Source organism: Nyctereutes procyonoides, unplaced genomic scaffold (assembly GCF_905146905.1).
Source record: "Nyctereutes procyonoides isolate TBG_1078 unplaced genomic scaffold, NYPRO_anot_genome, whole genome shotgun sequence".
In the NCBI taxonomy this organism is placed as follows: domain Eukaryota; kingdom Metazoa; phylum Chordata; class Mammalia; order Carnivora; family Canidae; genus Nyctereutes; species Nyctereutes procyonoides.
This window is the reverse complement of record NW_026575125.1, coordinates 64,466,050-64,481,470: the sequence shown is the minus strand read 5'-3', so window position 1 is coordinate 64,481,470 and position 15,421 is coordinate 64,466,050. Positions and strand designations below refer to the sequence as shown.

The 15,421-nt window shown below is 39.2% G+C and overlaps 1 pseudogene; it reads left to right on the top strand.

The window, feature by feature from the left end:
* The first annotated feature begins 5,350 nt into the window (after positions 1–5,350).
* Positions 5,351–15,157, top strand: LOC129517970 (neuromodulin-like; annotated as a pseudogene).
* Positions 15,158–15,421: the final 264 nt, after the last annotated feature.

Genomic DNA, 15,421 nt, shown 5'->3' with positions numbered 1-15,421 from the left:
TAGCATAACACCCAGTGCTCATCCCGCCAAGTGCCCCCTCAGTGCCCATCACCCAGGAACCTCAACACCCCACCCGCCTCCCCTTCCACTACCCCATGTTCATTTCCCAGAGTTAGGCGGCTTTCATGTTTTGTCGCCTTCACTGATATTTTCACTTATTTTCTTTCCTTGCTCTTTATTCCCTTTTGCTAATTTTTATATGCCCCAAATGAATGAGACCATATAATGTTTGTCCTTCTCCGATTGACTTATTTCACTCAGCAAAATACCCTCCAAGTCCCTCCATGTCAAAGCAAATGGTGGGTATTTGTCCTTTCTAATGGCTGAGTAATATTCCATTGTATACATAGATGACAGCTTCCTTATCCATTCATCTTTTAATGGACACCGAGGCTCCTTCCACAGTTTGGCTATTGGGGATATTGATTGCTGCTATAAACATCGGGGTGCAGGTGTCCCGGTGTTTCATTGCATCTGTATCTTTGGGGTAGATCCCCAGCAGTGCAATTGCTGGGTCTTAGAGCAGATCTATTTTTATCTCTTTGAGGAACCTCCACACAGTTTTCCAGAGTGGCTGTAACACCTTACATTCCCACCAACAGTGTAAGAGGGTTCCCCTTTCTCCACATCCTCTCCAACATTTGTGGTTTCCTGTCTAGTTAATTTTACCCATTTTCACTGGTGTGAAGTGGTATTTCATTGTGGTTTTGATTTGTATTTCCCTGATGGCAAGTGATGCGGAGCATTTTCCTGTGCTGTTGGCCATGTCTATGTCTTCCTCTGTGAGATTTCTGTTCATGTCTTTTGCCCATTTCATGATTGGATTGTTTGTTTATTTGCTGTTGAGTTTCAGAAGTTCTTTATAGATCTTGGATACTACCCCTTTATCTGATATGTCATTTGCAAATAACTTCTCCCATTCTGTAGGTTGTCTTTCAGTTTTGTTGACTGTTTCTTTTGCTGTGCAGAAGCTTTTTATCTTGATGAAGTCCCAATAGTTCATTTTTGCTTTTGTTTCTCTTGCTTTCATGGATGTATCTTGCAAGAAATTGCTGTGAACAAATACAAAAAGGGTATCTCCTGTGTTCTCCTCTAGGATTTTGATGGAATCTTGTCTCACATTAAATCTTTCATCCCTTTTGAGTTTAACTTTGTGTATGGTGAAACAGAATGGTCTAGTTTCATTCTTCTGCATGTGGCTGTCCAGTTTTCCCAGCACCATTTACTGAAGAGACTGCCTTTTTTCCAGCGGATACTCTTTCCTGCTTTGTCGAGTATTAGTTGACGATAAAGTTGAGGGTCCACTTCTGGATTCTCTATTCTGTTCCATTGATCTATGTGTCTATTTTTGTGCCAGTACCACACTGTCTTGATGACCACAGCTTTGCAGTACAACCTGAATTCCGGCATAGTGATGCCCCTGTCTGGTTTTCTTTTTCAATATTCCCCTGGCTATTCAGGGTCTTTTCTGATTCCACACAAATCTTAAAATAATTTGTTCTAAGTCTCTGAAGAAAGTCCATGGTATTTTGATAGGGATTGCATTAAATGTGTACATTGCCCAGGGTAACATTGACATTTTCACAATATTATTTCTTCCAATCCACAAGCATGGAATATTTTTCCATCTCTTTGTGTCTTCCTCAATTTCTTTCAAAAGTGTTGTGTAGTTTTTAGGGTCTAGATTGGTAATGTTTATTCCTAGGTATCTTATGCTTTTGGGTGGAATTATAAATGGGTTTGATGCCTTAATTTCTCTTTCTTCAGTCTCATTGTTATTATATAGAAATGCTACTGATTTCTGGGCATTGATTTTGTATACTGCCACACTGCTGAATTGCTGAATGAGTTTAGCAATCTTGGGGTGGAGGCTTTTGGGTTTTCTATGTACAGTATCATGTCATCTGCGAAGAGGGAGTGTTTGACTTCTGCTTTGCCAATTTGAATTCCTTTTATTTATTTTTGTTGCCTGACTGCTGAGGTTAGGACTTCTAGTACTATGTTGAATAGCAGTGGTGAGAGTGGTCATACCTGTCTTGTTCCTGCTCTTAGGGGAAAGGCTCCCAGTGTTTCCCCATTGAGAATGATATTTGCTGTGGGCTTTTTGTAGATGGATTTTAAGATGCTGAGGAATGTTCCCTGTATCCCTATACTCCAAAGAGTTTTGATCAGGAATGGATGCTGTATTTTTTCAAATGCTTTCTCTGCATTTATTGAGAAGACCATGTGCTTCTTGTTTTTTCTTTTGTTGATGTGATCTATCACGTTGGTTGTTTTATGAGTGATGAAGCAGCCTTGCATCCCAGGGATAATTCCCACTTGATCATGGTGAATAATCTTCTTAATATATTGTTGGATCCTGTTTGCTAGTACCTTGTTGAGAGTTTTTGCATCCATGTTCATCAGGGATATTGGTCTATAATTCTCCTTTTTGGTGGGATCTTTGTCTGGTTTTGGAATTAAGGTGATGCTGGCCTCATAAAACACGTTTGGAAGTACTCCATCTCTTTCTATCTTTCCGAACAGCGTTAGTAGAATAGGTATGCTTTCTTCTTTAAACATTTGATAGAATTCACCTGGGAAGCCATCTGGCCCTGGACTTTTGTGTCTTGGGAGGTTTTTGATGACTGCTTTGATTTCCTTCTTGGTTATTGGCCTGTTCAGGTTTCCTATTTCTTCCAGTTCCAGTTTTGGTAGTTTGTGGTTTTCCATAAATGCATCCATTTCTTCTAGAGTGCCTAATTTATTGGCGTATAGGGGTTCTTAATAAGTTTTTTAAATCATTCGTATTCCCTTGATACTGATGGTGGTCTCTCCTTTATCATTCATGATTTTATTAATTTGAGTCTTCTCTCTCTCTCTTTTTTTTAATAAGGCTGGCTAATGGTTTACCTACCTTATTAATTCTTTCAAAGAACAAACTTCTGGTTATGTTGATCTGGTCTATTTCATTGGTTTCTGCTTGAATCATTATTAATTCTCTTCCTCTGCTGGGCATAGGATCTGTGCTGTTTTTTTCTCCAGCTCCTTTAGGTGCAAAGTTAGCTTTAGTATTTGAGTTCTTTCCAGTTTTTGGAGGGATGCTTGTATTACGATATATTTCCCCCTCAGGACTGGTTTTGCTGTATCCCACAGATTTTGAATGGTTGTATCTTCATTCTCATTAGTTTCCTTGAATCTTTTTAATTCTTCTCTAATTTCCTGGTTGACCCGTTATCTTTTAGCAGGATGGTCTTTAATCTCCACATGTTTGAAATCCTTCCAAACTTCTTCTTGTGATTTAGTTCTAATTTCAAAGCATTATGGTATGAAAATATGCAGGGAATGATCCAAATCTTTTGGTATCAGTTAAGACCTGATTTGTGACCCAGTATATTCTCTATTCTGGAGAAATTTCCATGTGCCCTTGAGAAGAATATATATTCAGTTGTGTTTGGATGTCAAGTTCTGTAAATATCTGTGAAATCCTTCTGGTCCAGTGTATCATTTAAAGCTCTTGTTTCTTTGGAGGTGTTGTGCTTAGAATATCTGTCGATTATAAAAAGCGATGTGTTTAAGACACCAAGTATAAGTGTATTATTATCTAAGTATGTTTTAACTTGGTTTTTAATTGATTGATATACTTGGCAGCTCCCACAGTCGGGGCATAAATATTCATGATTGTTAGGTCCTCTTGTTGGATATATCCTTGGAGTATGATATAATGTCCCTCTTCATCTCTTACTACAGTCTTTGGGATAAGCTGTAATTTATCTGATATAAGGATGGCTACCCCTGCTTTCTTTTGAGGACCATTTGAATGGTAAATGGTTCTCCAACCTTTTATTTTCAGGCTGTAGGTGTCATTATTTCTAATATGAGTTTCTTGTAGACAGCAAATAAATGGGTCTTGCCTTTTTATCCAGCCTGAAACCCTGCGCCTTTTGATGGGGTCTTTAAGCCCATTCATTTTCAGAGTTACTATTGAAAGATATGAGTTTAGTGTCATCATAATACTTATTCAGTCCCTGTTTTTGTGGATTGTTTCCTTGTACTTCCTCTCTCTTTTACAGAGTCCCTCTTAGTATTTCTTGCAGAGCTGGTTTGGTGGTCACATATTCTTTCAGTTTCTGTCTATCTTGGAAGCTCTTTATCTCTCCTTCTATTCTGAATGAGAGCCTTGCTGGATAAAGTATTCTTGGTTGCAGGTTCTTCTCATTTAGGACCCTGAATATATCCTGCCAGCCCTTTCTGGCCTGTCAGGTCTCTGTGGAGAGGTCTGCTGTTAACCTAGTACTTCTCCCCATAAAGGTTAGGGATTCCTTGTCTCTTGACGCTTTAAGGATATTCTCTTTGTCTTTGGAATTTGCAAGTTTCACTATTTAATGTTGAGGTGTTGAGTGATTTTTATTGATTTTAGGGGGGGATCTATCTCCTGGATCTGAATGCTTATTTCCCTTCCCAAATTAGGGAAGTTCTCAGCTATGATTGGTTCAAGTACACTTTCTGGCCCTCTGGCCCTTTCAGCACCCTCAAGAATCCCAATGGAATGTAGATGTTTTCTTCTGAGTCTGTCTTTTATTTCCCTTAACCTATCCTCATGATCTTTTAATTGTTTTTCTTTTTTTCCTCAGCTTCCTTCTTTGCCATCAACCTGTCTTCTTTGTCACTCACTCATTCTTCCACATCGTTAACCCTCTTTAGGACCTCCAGTTTGGATTGCATCTCATTCAATTGATTTTTAATTTCTGCCTGACTAGATCTAAATTCTGCAGTCATGGAGTCTCTTGAGTCCTTTATGCTTTTTTCTAGAGCCACCATTAGCTTTATAATAGTGCTTCTGAATTGGCTTTCTGACATTGAATTGTAATCCAAATTTCGTAACTCTGTGGGAGAGAGGACTGTTTCTGAATCTTTTGTGGTGTGGTTTTCCTTCCAGTCATTTTTCTCTGTGCAGAGTGGCTATAAACAGGTTTACTGGAAAAGGGGGAAAATAGAGGGAAAAAAGGGTGGGGGAAACAAACAGAACCCAAAAATAAGGGGGAGTATCCTCCCATTCTATATACTGTAAATCCCTCGACTTTCCTTGGAAGTTTCAAGTGCTGCTTTGTCAATAACTTGCTATTCTCCTGTCCTTCCACATGGTCTTTTGGGGGGAGGGGCCTGCTGTGCTGATTCTCAGGTGTGTGCACCTGGCACCCCCTGCCAGGTGCACGGCTCTTTGGGAACTGTGTATCCTGTGAGGCCCCTGCTCAGTCCCAGGTACAAGGTGACACCAGGAGGAACAACCACAGTGGAGGCGTCCAACTCTCCAACTCTGGAATCAGCTTCTGCTTTAACTACCACATCTCCCAGTTGGCAGGGAACCTCGATGCTCTGGGGATGGGGGGGCGCCGATCTGCACAGCTCAGGGCCGCCCGGTGGCCGGAGTGTCCTCACTATCCTGGGCCCTCTCGGCCTCCGCCTGTCCCAGGGGAAGTGCCGGATCTTGGACTGTGTCCCCCAATTGCCCTTGGCCCTGGGGCCTGCACCACTGGAATCATGCTCCCAGAGCCGCACAGCCCCCTCCACGTGCAGAGCAGCTGCCTCATTGGTCGTGCAAGCTGCTCCTGGAAATGCGCTGGCCGTGGGCTCCAGCCCTTTAGGAAGCTTGGCCTGCAGTGTGTGGGGCGCTCTCCCTGGGGCGCAAGTCCCTGTTAGTGTCCCTGGGAGCCTGAGGGCATCCCCGCCCCTCCTGGGATCCTGCCCGAGCTCCCTGGGAGCGCCTTTCCATCTAGGAAGATTGGAAAAGCTCCTCCTTCTCCGGGACTGGGCTTCCTGTCCTGGGGGCACTCACCTGGTAGGCCTTAGTGGGCTCCTCTCGGGGCCCCTCCTCCTTGGATGCTTTTTTATTTCTTTATTTTTTTCCGTCTTCCTACCTTGATAGAACCCGAACTCTTCTCACTGTAGCATTCCAGCTGTTCTCTCTTTAAATCTCAGGCCAGGTGATCCCTGGGTGGTGCAGTGGTTTAGCGCCTGCCTTTGGCCCAGGGCGTGATCCTGTATTCCCGGGACAGAGTCCTGTGTTGGGCTCCCTGCATGGAGCCTGCTTCTCTCTCTCTCTCTCTCTCTCTCTCTCTCTCTCTCTCTCTGCCTATCATGAATAAATAAATAAATTTTTTTAAAAAAGAAAGAAATATTTAAAAAAATAAATCTCAAGCCAAATTCATAGTTTTTCAGGATGATTTGAAAGTTATTTAGGTAAGTTGGTGGGGACAGGTGACTTGGGGACCCTACTCTTCCGCCATCTTGCCCCGCCTCTGATAAGTTCTTTATAGACTTGGGATACTAACCCTTTATCTGATAAGTCATTTGCAAATATTTCCTTTCATTCTTTAGGTTATCTTTTGGTTTTGTCTATGTTTTCCTTTGCTGTGCAAAAGCTTTTTATCTTGATGAAGGCCCAATAGTTCAATTTTGCCTTTGTTTCCCTTGCCTTTGGAGACGTTTCTAGCAAGAAATAGCTGCAGAAGGTCAAAGAGGTTGTTGCCCGTGTTTTTCTCTAAGTGTTTGATGGATTTGGTCTCGCATTTAGATCTTTCATCCATTTTGAGTGTATTTTTGTGTATGATGTAAGAAAATGGTCCAGTTTCATTCTTCTGCATGTGGCTGTCCAATTTTCTCAATACCATTTGCTGAAGAGGTTGTTCTTTTTTCCATTGAATATTCTTTCCTGCTTTATCAAAGATTAGTTGACCATAGAGTTGAGGGCCCATTTCTGGGTTCTCTATTCTGTTCCATTGATCCATATGTGTCTTTTTTTTGTGCCAGTGCGATGCTCTCTTGATGATTACCACTTTGTAATACAGCTTGAAGTCCAAGATTGTGATGCCGCCAGCTTTGGTATTCTTTTTCAAATTTCCTTTGCCTATTCATAATGTTTTCTAGTTCCATACAAATTTTAGAATTATTTGTCCCAGCTCTGTGAAAAAAATGTTGATGGTATTTTGATAAGGATTGCACTGAATATATGTATTACTCTGACATTTTATCAGCATTTGTTCTTCCAATCCATGAGTATGAACATTTTTCCATTTTTTTTGTGTCTTTCTCAATTACTTTCATGAGTGTTGTATAATTTTCTGAGTACAGATACTTTACCTCTTTGGTTAGGTTTATTCCTAGTTATCTTACAAATTTTGATGCAATTGTAAATGGGATTTATTCTTTAATCTCTATTTCTTCTGTCTCATTGTTATTGTATAGAAATGCCACTGATTTCTATGCATTGATTTTGTATCCTGCCACATTGCTGAATTCCTGTATGACTTCTAGCAAATTTGGGGTGGAATCTTTGGGTTTTTCACTTTTTTAAAGATTTTATTTATTTGTTCATGAGAGACACACAGAGAGAGGCAGAGACACAGGCTGAGGGAGAAACAGGCTCCTTGCAAGAAACCTGATGTGGGACTCGAAACTGGATCTTGCCCTGGACCAAAGGCAGACACTCAACCGTTGAGCTACCCAGGCATCCCTTTGGGTTTTTCACATAGTGTGTCATGTTATCTGTGAGGAGTGAGAGTTTGACTTCTTTCTGATTTAGATGGCTTCTTTTTTTTCTGTTTAAGTCTTTTTTTCTTGTTTGATAATCTTTTTTTCCTTTTATAATTTATTTTTGTGTATATTTTATTGGAGTTCAATTTGCCAACATACAGTATAACACCCAGTGCTCAACCCGTCAAGTGCCCCCCTCAGTGTTGTCTGACTGCTGAGGCTAGGACTTCTAGTACTATGTTGAACAACAGTGGTGAGATTCTGCAATCACAGTTAGCAGCTTGAAGAACTGGAGACTTGGAAATGCACTGACAGGCTTAGAACACACAGGGACATCCCTGTTGTATTTCTGACCTTAGGGGAAAAGTTCTCAGTTTTTCCCCATTGAGAATGATATTTGCTGTCGGCTTTTTGTATATGGGTTTTATGATATTGAGGTATGTTCTCTCTGTTGCTACAATGTGAAGAGTTTTAATCAAGAAAGGATGCTGTACTTTGCCAAATGTTTGTCCTGCATCTATTGAGAAGATCATATGGTTCTTGACCTTCTTTTATTAATGCAGTGTATCATACTGATTGATTTGAAGATGTTGAGCCATGCTTGTAGACAAGGAATAAACTCCATTATTCATGATGAATAATCCTTTTAATGTACTGTTGGATCCTATTGGCTAGTATCTTGGTGAGAGTTTTGCCATCCATGTTCATCACGGATACTGGTTTATAATTCTCCTTTTTGGTGGGATCTTTGTCTGGTTTGGGAATTAAGGTGATGCTGGCCTCATAAGAAGAGTTTGGATGATGTCCTTCCATTTCTGTTTTTTGAAACAGCTTCAGAAGATAAGTATTATTGTTCTTTCAATGTTTGGTACAATTCCCCTGAGAAGTCATACAATCATGGATTCTTGTTTGCTGGGATTTTCTGATTACTGCTTCAATTTGCTTGCTGATTATGAATCTGTTCAGGTTTTCAGTTTCTTCCTGTTTCAGTTTTGGTAGTTTATATGTTTCCAGGAATGCTTCCATTTCTTCTAGATTACCTAATTTGTTTCCATATTATTGTTCATAATATGTTCTTTTTTAAAAGAAAGATTTTATTTATTTATTTATTTGAGAGAGAAAGAGGGAGAGTGCAAGCATGAGTGGGGAGGGAATGAGAAGCAGGCTCCCCACTAAGCAAGAAGCTCAATTTGGGGCTTGATCCCAGATCCCAAGACCATAACCTGAGCTGAACGCTGATGCATAACTGAGTGAGCCATGCAGGTGCCCTGCTAAAAACATGTTCTTATAATTGTTTGTACTTCTTCAGTGTTGATTGTGATATCTCCTCTTTAATTCATGATTTTATTAATTTGAGTGCTTTCTCTTTTCTTTTTGATAAGTCTGCCCAGGAGATTATCAGTCTTATTCTTTCAAAGAACTAGTTCCTAGTTTCTTTGTTCTGTTCTACTTTTCTTTGGGTTTCTATTTCATTGATTTCGCTCTAATATTTATTAATTCTCTTCTCCTGCTGGGTTTATGCTTTATTTGCTCTTTTTTCTCCAGCTGCTTTAGGTGTAAGGTTAGGTTGTGTATTTGAGAGCTTTCTTATTTCTTTTTTTTTTTAAAGATTGTATTTATTTATTCATGAGAGAGAGCAAGAGAGAGGCAGAAACACAGGCAGAGGGAGGAGCAGGCTCCCCACAAGGATCCCAATGCAGGGCTTGATCTGGGACCCTGGGATTATGCCCTGAGCCAAAGGCAGATGCTCAACCACTGAGGTGCCCAGGCATCCTGAGGCCTTTCTTATTTCTTGAGAATAGTTGACATTGTTCTATACTTCCCTCTTAGGATTGCCTTTGCTGCATCACAAAGGTTTTGAACTGTTAGTTGTGTCTTCATTTTCATTTTTTCCATGAATTTTTAAAATTATTCTTTAATTTCCTGTTCATTTATTCTATAGTAGGATGAGCTTTAACCTCCAAGTATTTGAGTTCCTTCCAAATTTCCTCTTGTGACTGAGTTCAAGGTTCAAAGCATTGAAGTCTGAAAATAGGCAGTGGATAATCCCAATCTTTTGGTACTGATGGAGACCTGATTTGTGACCCAGTATGTGATTTATTCTGGAGGATGTTCCATGTGCACTTGAGAAGAATGTTTATTCTGTTACTTTAGGATGAAATGCTCTGTATATACCTTTGAAATCCATCTGGTTCAGTGTGTCATTCAAAGCCCATGTTGCCTTGTTGATCTTTTGTGTAGATGAGTTGACCACTGCAGTGGGCAGGGTGTTAAAGTTCCCTATTATTTTTATATTATTATCAATGTATTTCTTTAATTTTGTTATACATTGGTTCATATAATTGGCTGCTTCCATGTTAGGGGCATAATTTTTTGTATATTTTTTATTGGAATTCAATTTGCCAACAATAAATATTTACAATTGTTAGATCTTCTTGTTGGATAGACCCATTAATTATGATATAGTGACCTTCTTTATTTCTTATTAGTCTTTGGTTTAAAATCTAGTTTGTCTGATATAAGGATTACTACCCCAGCTTTCTTTGATGCCCGTTAGCATGATAAATGGTTCTCCACCTCCTCACTGTCAATCTGGAGGTGCCTTTGGGTCTAACTTGAGTCTCTTGTGAAGAACATATGGTAAGTCTTAGTTTTTTATCCATTCTGATTCCTTATGTCTTTTTATTGGATCATTTTGCCCATTTACATTCAGAGTACCTATGGAAAGATATGCATTTAGTGCCATTGTATTTCCTATAAAGTCACTGTTTCTGTATATTGTCTTTGTTCCTTTCTGGCCTATGTTACTTTTGGGCTCTCTCTTCTCTTTGAGGATCCCCTTTAATATTTCTTGTAGGACTGGTTTAGTGATCACAAATTCTTTTAGTTTCTGTTTGTCCTGGAAACTCTTTATATTTCCTTCTATTCTGAGTATCAGTCTTGTTGTATAAAGTATTCTCGGCTGCATGATTTTCTCATTTAGTACCCTGAATATATCATGCTTGTCCTTTGTGGCCGGCCAGGTCTCTGTGGATAGATCTGCTGCCTGCCTTATGTTTCTACCTCTGTGGATTATGGACCTCTTGTCCTGAGCTGCTTTTAGGATTTTCTCTTTGTCTCTAAGTTTTGCAAGCTTCACTCTTATATGTTGGTGTGTTGACCTATTTTTATTGATTTTGAGGGGGGTTCTCTGTTTCTTCTGGAATTGAATATTGCAGCATTTTTTTACAGGAGCCAAATTATGGAAGCAGCCTGAATCTCAATTGTTAGAGAAATGGATAAAAAATGAGAGGTATATATCTATAGACAGATAGATAAGAGTCCAGTTATTATCATGTGCACTGAGTAATGTATAGAAGTTTTGAATCATTAAATTGTACATCTGAAACTAATATAACACTGTATGTTAACTGTAATGTAATTAATATTGAAAAAATTAATACAAATATAAATAAAATACAAAGAACCATTTAAAACTAGTATAATAGAGCCTTAATCCCTTTTAAAAATTCATTTAAAAATCTCCTTTAAAAATACACTTTGGGGATCCCTGGGTGGTGCATCGGTTTGGCGCCTGCCTTTGGCCCAGGGCGCGATCCTGGAGACCCGGGATCGAATCCCACGTCGGGCTCCCGGTGCATGGAGCCTGCTTCTCCCTCTGCCTGTGTCTCTGCCTCTCTCTCTCTCTCTCTCTCTCTCTCTCTGTGTGTGTGTGTGTGTGTGTGTGACTATCATAAATAAATAAAAATTTAAAAAAAGATTAAAAAAAATAATAAAAAAATAAAAATACACTTTGCTATTCTGTTTAAATTATTCCTAGCCAGAAGCGTCAAATCTAATGAAATTTAGTGGTTGGTTTTTAGAATTTTTTATGTTCAGAAACACTTTTATGTTTTCTAAAGTTTTTATTTAAATTCCAGTCAACAGGGACACCTGGGTGGCTCAGTGGTTGAGCGCCTGCCTTCAGCCCAGGGCGTGATCCTGGAGTTCCAGGATCGAATCTCACATTGGGCTCCCTGCATGGAGCCTGCTTCTCTCTCTGTCTGTGTCTCTGCCTCTCTCTCTATGTCTCTCATGAAAAAAATAAATAAAATCTTTAAAAATAAATAAGTAAAAAATAAATAAAATAAAAAACATAAATTAAATTAAATAATAAATAAATAAATAAATAAATAAATAAATAATAAATAAAATTCCAGTTAACATACAGTGTAATATTAGTTTCAGGTATACAATATGGTTACTCAACACTTCCATACAAAACGGGTTGCTTGTCACAACAAGTGCACTCCTTAATCCCCATCATCTATTTAACCAGTCCCCTCATCCACCTCCCCTCTGGTAACCATTAGTTTGTTCTCTATAGTTAAGAGTTTGTTTCTTTGTTTGCCTCTCTCTCTCTTTTCTTCTATATGCTTCTTTGTTTTGTTTCTTAAATTCCACATATGAGTGAAATCATATGATATTTGTCTTTCTCTGTGTATCAGATCTAGCAATTTTTGTGTTGGAGTCTTTCAGGTTTTCTGAATAGAATATCATGCCTCTGCAAATAGTGAAAGTTTCACTTTGTCTTTGCCAATTTGTATAACTTTTATTTTTTTGTGTTCTCTGATTGCTGTGGCTAGGACTTCTAGTACTATGTTAAACAATGGTGGTGAAAGTGAATATCCTTGTCTTATTACTGTCTGAAGAAGAAAAGCTCTGATTTCCCCATTGAACATGATATTAGCTGTGTATTTTTCACATATCATGTTTATGATGTTGAGCTATGTTCACTTTAACCCTACATTGTTGAGAGTTTTTAATCATGAATGGATGGTGTACTTTGTCAAATGCTTTTTCTACATCTATTGAAAAGATCATGTTTCTTTTTTTTTTAGATTTTATTTATTTATTCATGAGAGACATAGAGAGAGAGGCCAGAGACACAGGCAGAGAGAGAAGCAGGCTCCATACAGGGAGCCCAACGTGGGACTCGATCCCATGACTCCGGGATCATGCCCTGGGCCAAAGGCAGGTGCTAAACCGCTGAGCCATCCAGGGATCCCTTGAAAAGATCATGTTTCTTATCCTTTCTTTTATTTATGTAGTGTGTCACATTGATTGATTTGTGAATACTGAACCACTTGCAGCCCAGGAATAAATCCCACTTGAATGTGGTGACTGATTCTTTTAATGTACTGTTGGATTCATTTTGCTTGTATTTTATTGAGAATTTTATTGATCCATGGTCATCAGGGATATTGGCCTATAGTTCTCTTTTTCTGTAGTGTCTTTATCTGGATTTGGTATCAGGGTAATGCTCACCTCATAGAATGAATTTTGAAGTTTTCTTTCTGTTTCTCTTTTTTGGAAGAGTTTAAGAAGAGTACATATTAACTCCTCTTTATATGTTTGCTAGAATTCACCTGTGAAGTGATCTGGCCCTGGAGTGTTGTTTATTGGGAGATTTAATGACTGATTCCATTTCTTTGCTGCCTATTAATCTGTTCAAGTTTCCTATTTCTTCCTGATTCACTTCTGGTAGTTTATGTGTTTCTGGGAATTTACCCATGTTTTCCAGGTTTTCCAATTCATTGGCATATTGTTTTTCATAATAATCTCTTATAATTGTATTTCTGTGGTGTTGGTTATTTCTCCGCTCTCACTTTTCACTATGAACTTGAATCTTTCTCTTTGATAAATCTAGCTAGGATTTTATTGATTTTATTAATTTTTTCAATGAACCCGCTCCTGGTTTCATTGATCTGTTCTCCTGTTTGGGAGGTTTTGTTTTGTTTTTAAGGGTCTATATCATTTATTTCTGTTCTAAACTTTATTATTTCCCTACTTCTGCTCACTTTAGGCTTCATTTTCTATTCTTTTTCTAGCTCCTTCTTTGTATAAGGTTTGGTTTATTTATTTGAGATTTTTCTTGCTTCTTGAGGTAGGTCTGAATTACTATATACTTCCTTCCTAGGACTGCTTTTGCTGCATCCAAGAGTCATTGGACCATAATGTTTTCATTTTCATTTGTTTCCATGTATTTTTTTATGTCTTCTTTAATTTCCTGGTTGACCTATTCATTCTTTAGTAGCATGTTCTTTAACCTCCATATATTTGTGATCTTTCTAAATATTTTCTTGTGATTGACTGTAAGTTTCATAGCATTGTGGTCAGAATATATCCATGGTATGATCTCAGTTGTTTTGTACTTTTTGAGGCCTGATTTTTGACCTACTATGTGATCTATTCTGGAGAATGTCCCAACTGCACTTGAAAAGAAAGTGTAGGGCAGCCCCGGTGGCTCAGCAGTTTAGCGCCACCTGCAGCCAAGGGTGTGATCCTGGAGACTCTGGATCCAGTCCCACATTAGGCTCCCTGCATGGAGCCTGCTTCTCCTTCTGCCTGTGTCTCTGCTTCTCTCTCTCTCCTCTCTGTGTATTCTCATGAATAAATAAATAAAATCTTTAAAAAAAAGAAAAGAAAGTGTATTCTGCTGCTTTAGGATGAAATGTTCTGAATATATCTGTTAAGTTCATCTGGTCCAGTGTGTCATTCAAAACCATTTTTTCCTTGTTGACTTTCTGCCTAGATGATCTGTTCATTGATGTAATTGGGGTGTTGAAGTCCCCTATTCTTATATTATTTTCAATGAATTCCTTTATTTTTATTATTGTTTTACATATGTTGGTGCTTCAAAGTTGGGTGCAAAAATATTTACAATTGTTAGATCTTCCTGTTGTATAGACCCCTTTATTATGATATAGTGCCCTTCTTCATCCCTTGCTAGTCCTTGGTCTAAAATCTATTTTGTCTGATATAAGTATCACTACTCAGGCTTTATTTTCATGTCCATTTGCATAATAAATATTTCCCCATCCCCTCACTTTCAATCTTCAGGGATCTTTAGGTCTAAAATAAATCTCTTGATGGAGAGAAGGTGGGCAGAACCCAAAGGATGATACAACCGTGTTGTGCTGTATGAGAAGAACCAAACTGGTAAAAAAAAGAAAAATCATGAGAACCAAAAGATCGAACAAGATGACATCAAACCAGAAGATAAAGCTCATAAAGCCTCGGCCAAAATTCAGGCTAACTTCCATGGACACATAATAAGGAAAAAGCTCAAAGGAGAGAAGAAGGGTGATGCTCAAGCTGCTGAGTCAGAGGCGAACAGAAGGATGAAGCTCCTGTTCCTGACGGCATGGAGAAGGAGGGAGAAAGTCCTACTCCCACAGATGCAGCCCCTACCTCCAGCCCCAAGCCTGAGGAAACTGGCTTCCGAGGAGGAGGGAGAGTTCCCCTGATGCTGCCAAAGAGCAGGCAGTCCCCCAGGCTCTGTCCCCTCAGAGGAGGAGCCCAGCTCTGCTGAGACAGAAAGTGCCACTAAAGCTTCCACTAACAACTGGTGGTCCTCTGAAGACACCCCAGCCACGGAGGTGCTTAAACAAACCAATGTGCCTGCTACTCTCACTGTTACTGCCACTACCCCACTGCAGAAGATGCTGCTGATAAGGCAACAGCCCAGCCTCCAGTGGATGCTGTGGAGAGCAGCCAAGCTGAGGAAAAGGTAGAAACTGTAGGTGAAATTAAACTTAAGGAAAGTGCCTGGCAGGATGAAGGTAAAGGAGAAGAAAATGAGATGGAATAAGAACATGCCTAATCTTTAAGAAATGGCTTTCCGTGTCCCTCCCCTCCCCTCTCCCGAATCCTGTCTCTCCCCACCCTCTTCTCAACTCCACTCTGAAATTTCCCTTCCTGTCTTGCTCACATTCATGAGTCTGTCCTCTCCTACCCACTACCTCACTTTCTGTCAGTGTGGCAATTTTTTTTTTTTAAAAAGCAGTAAAGATCCCAAGTCACACAGTGTGGTTTAAACATTTTTTTGTTTCTTGATGCTGTTATGGTGAATTTTTGGTAATGATGA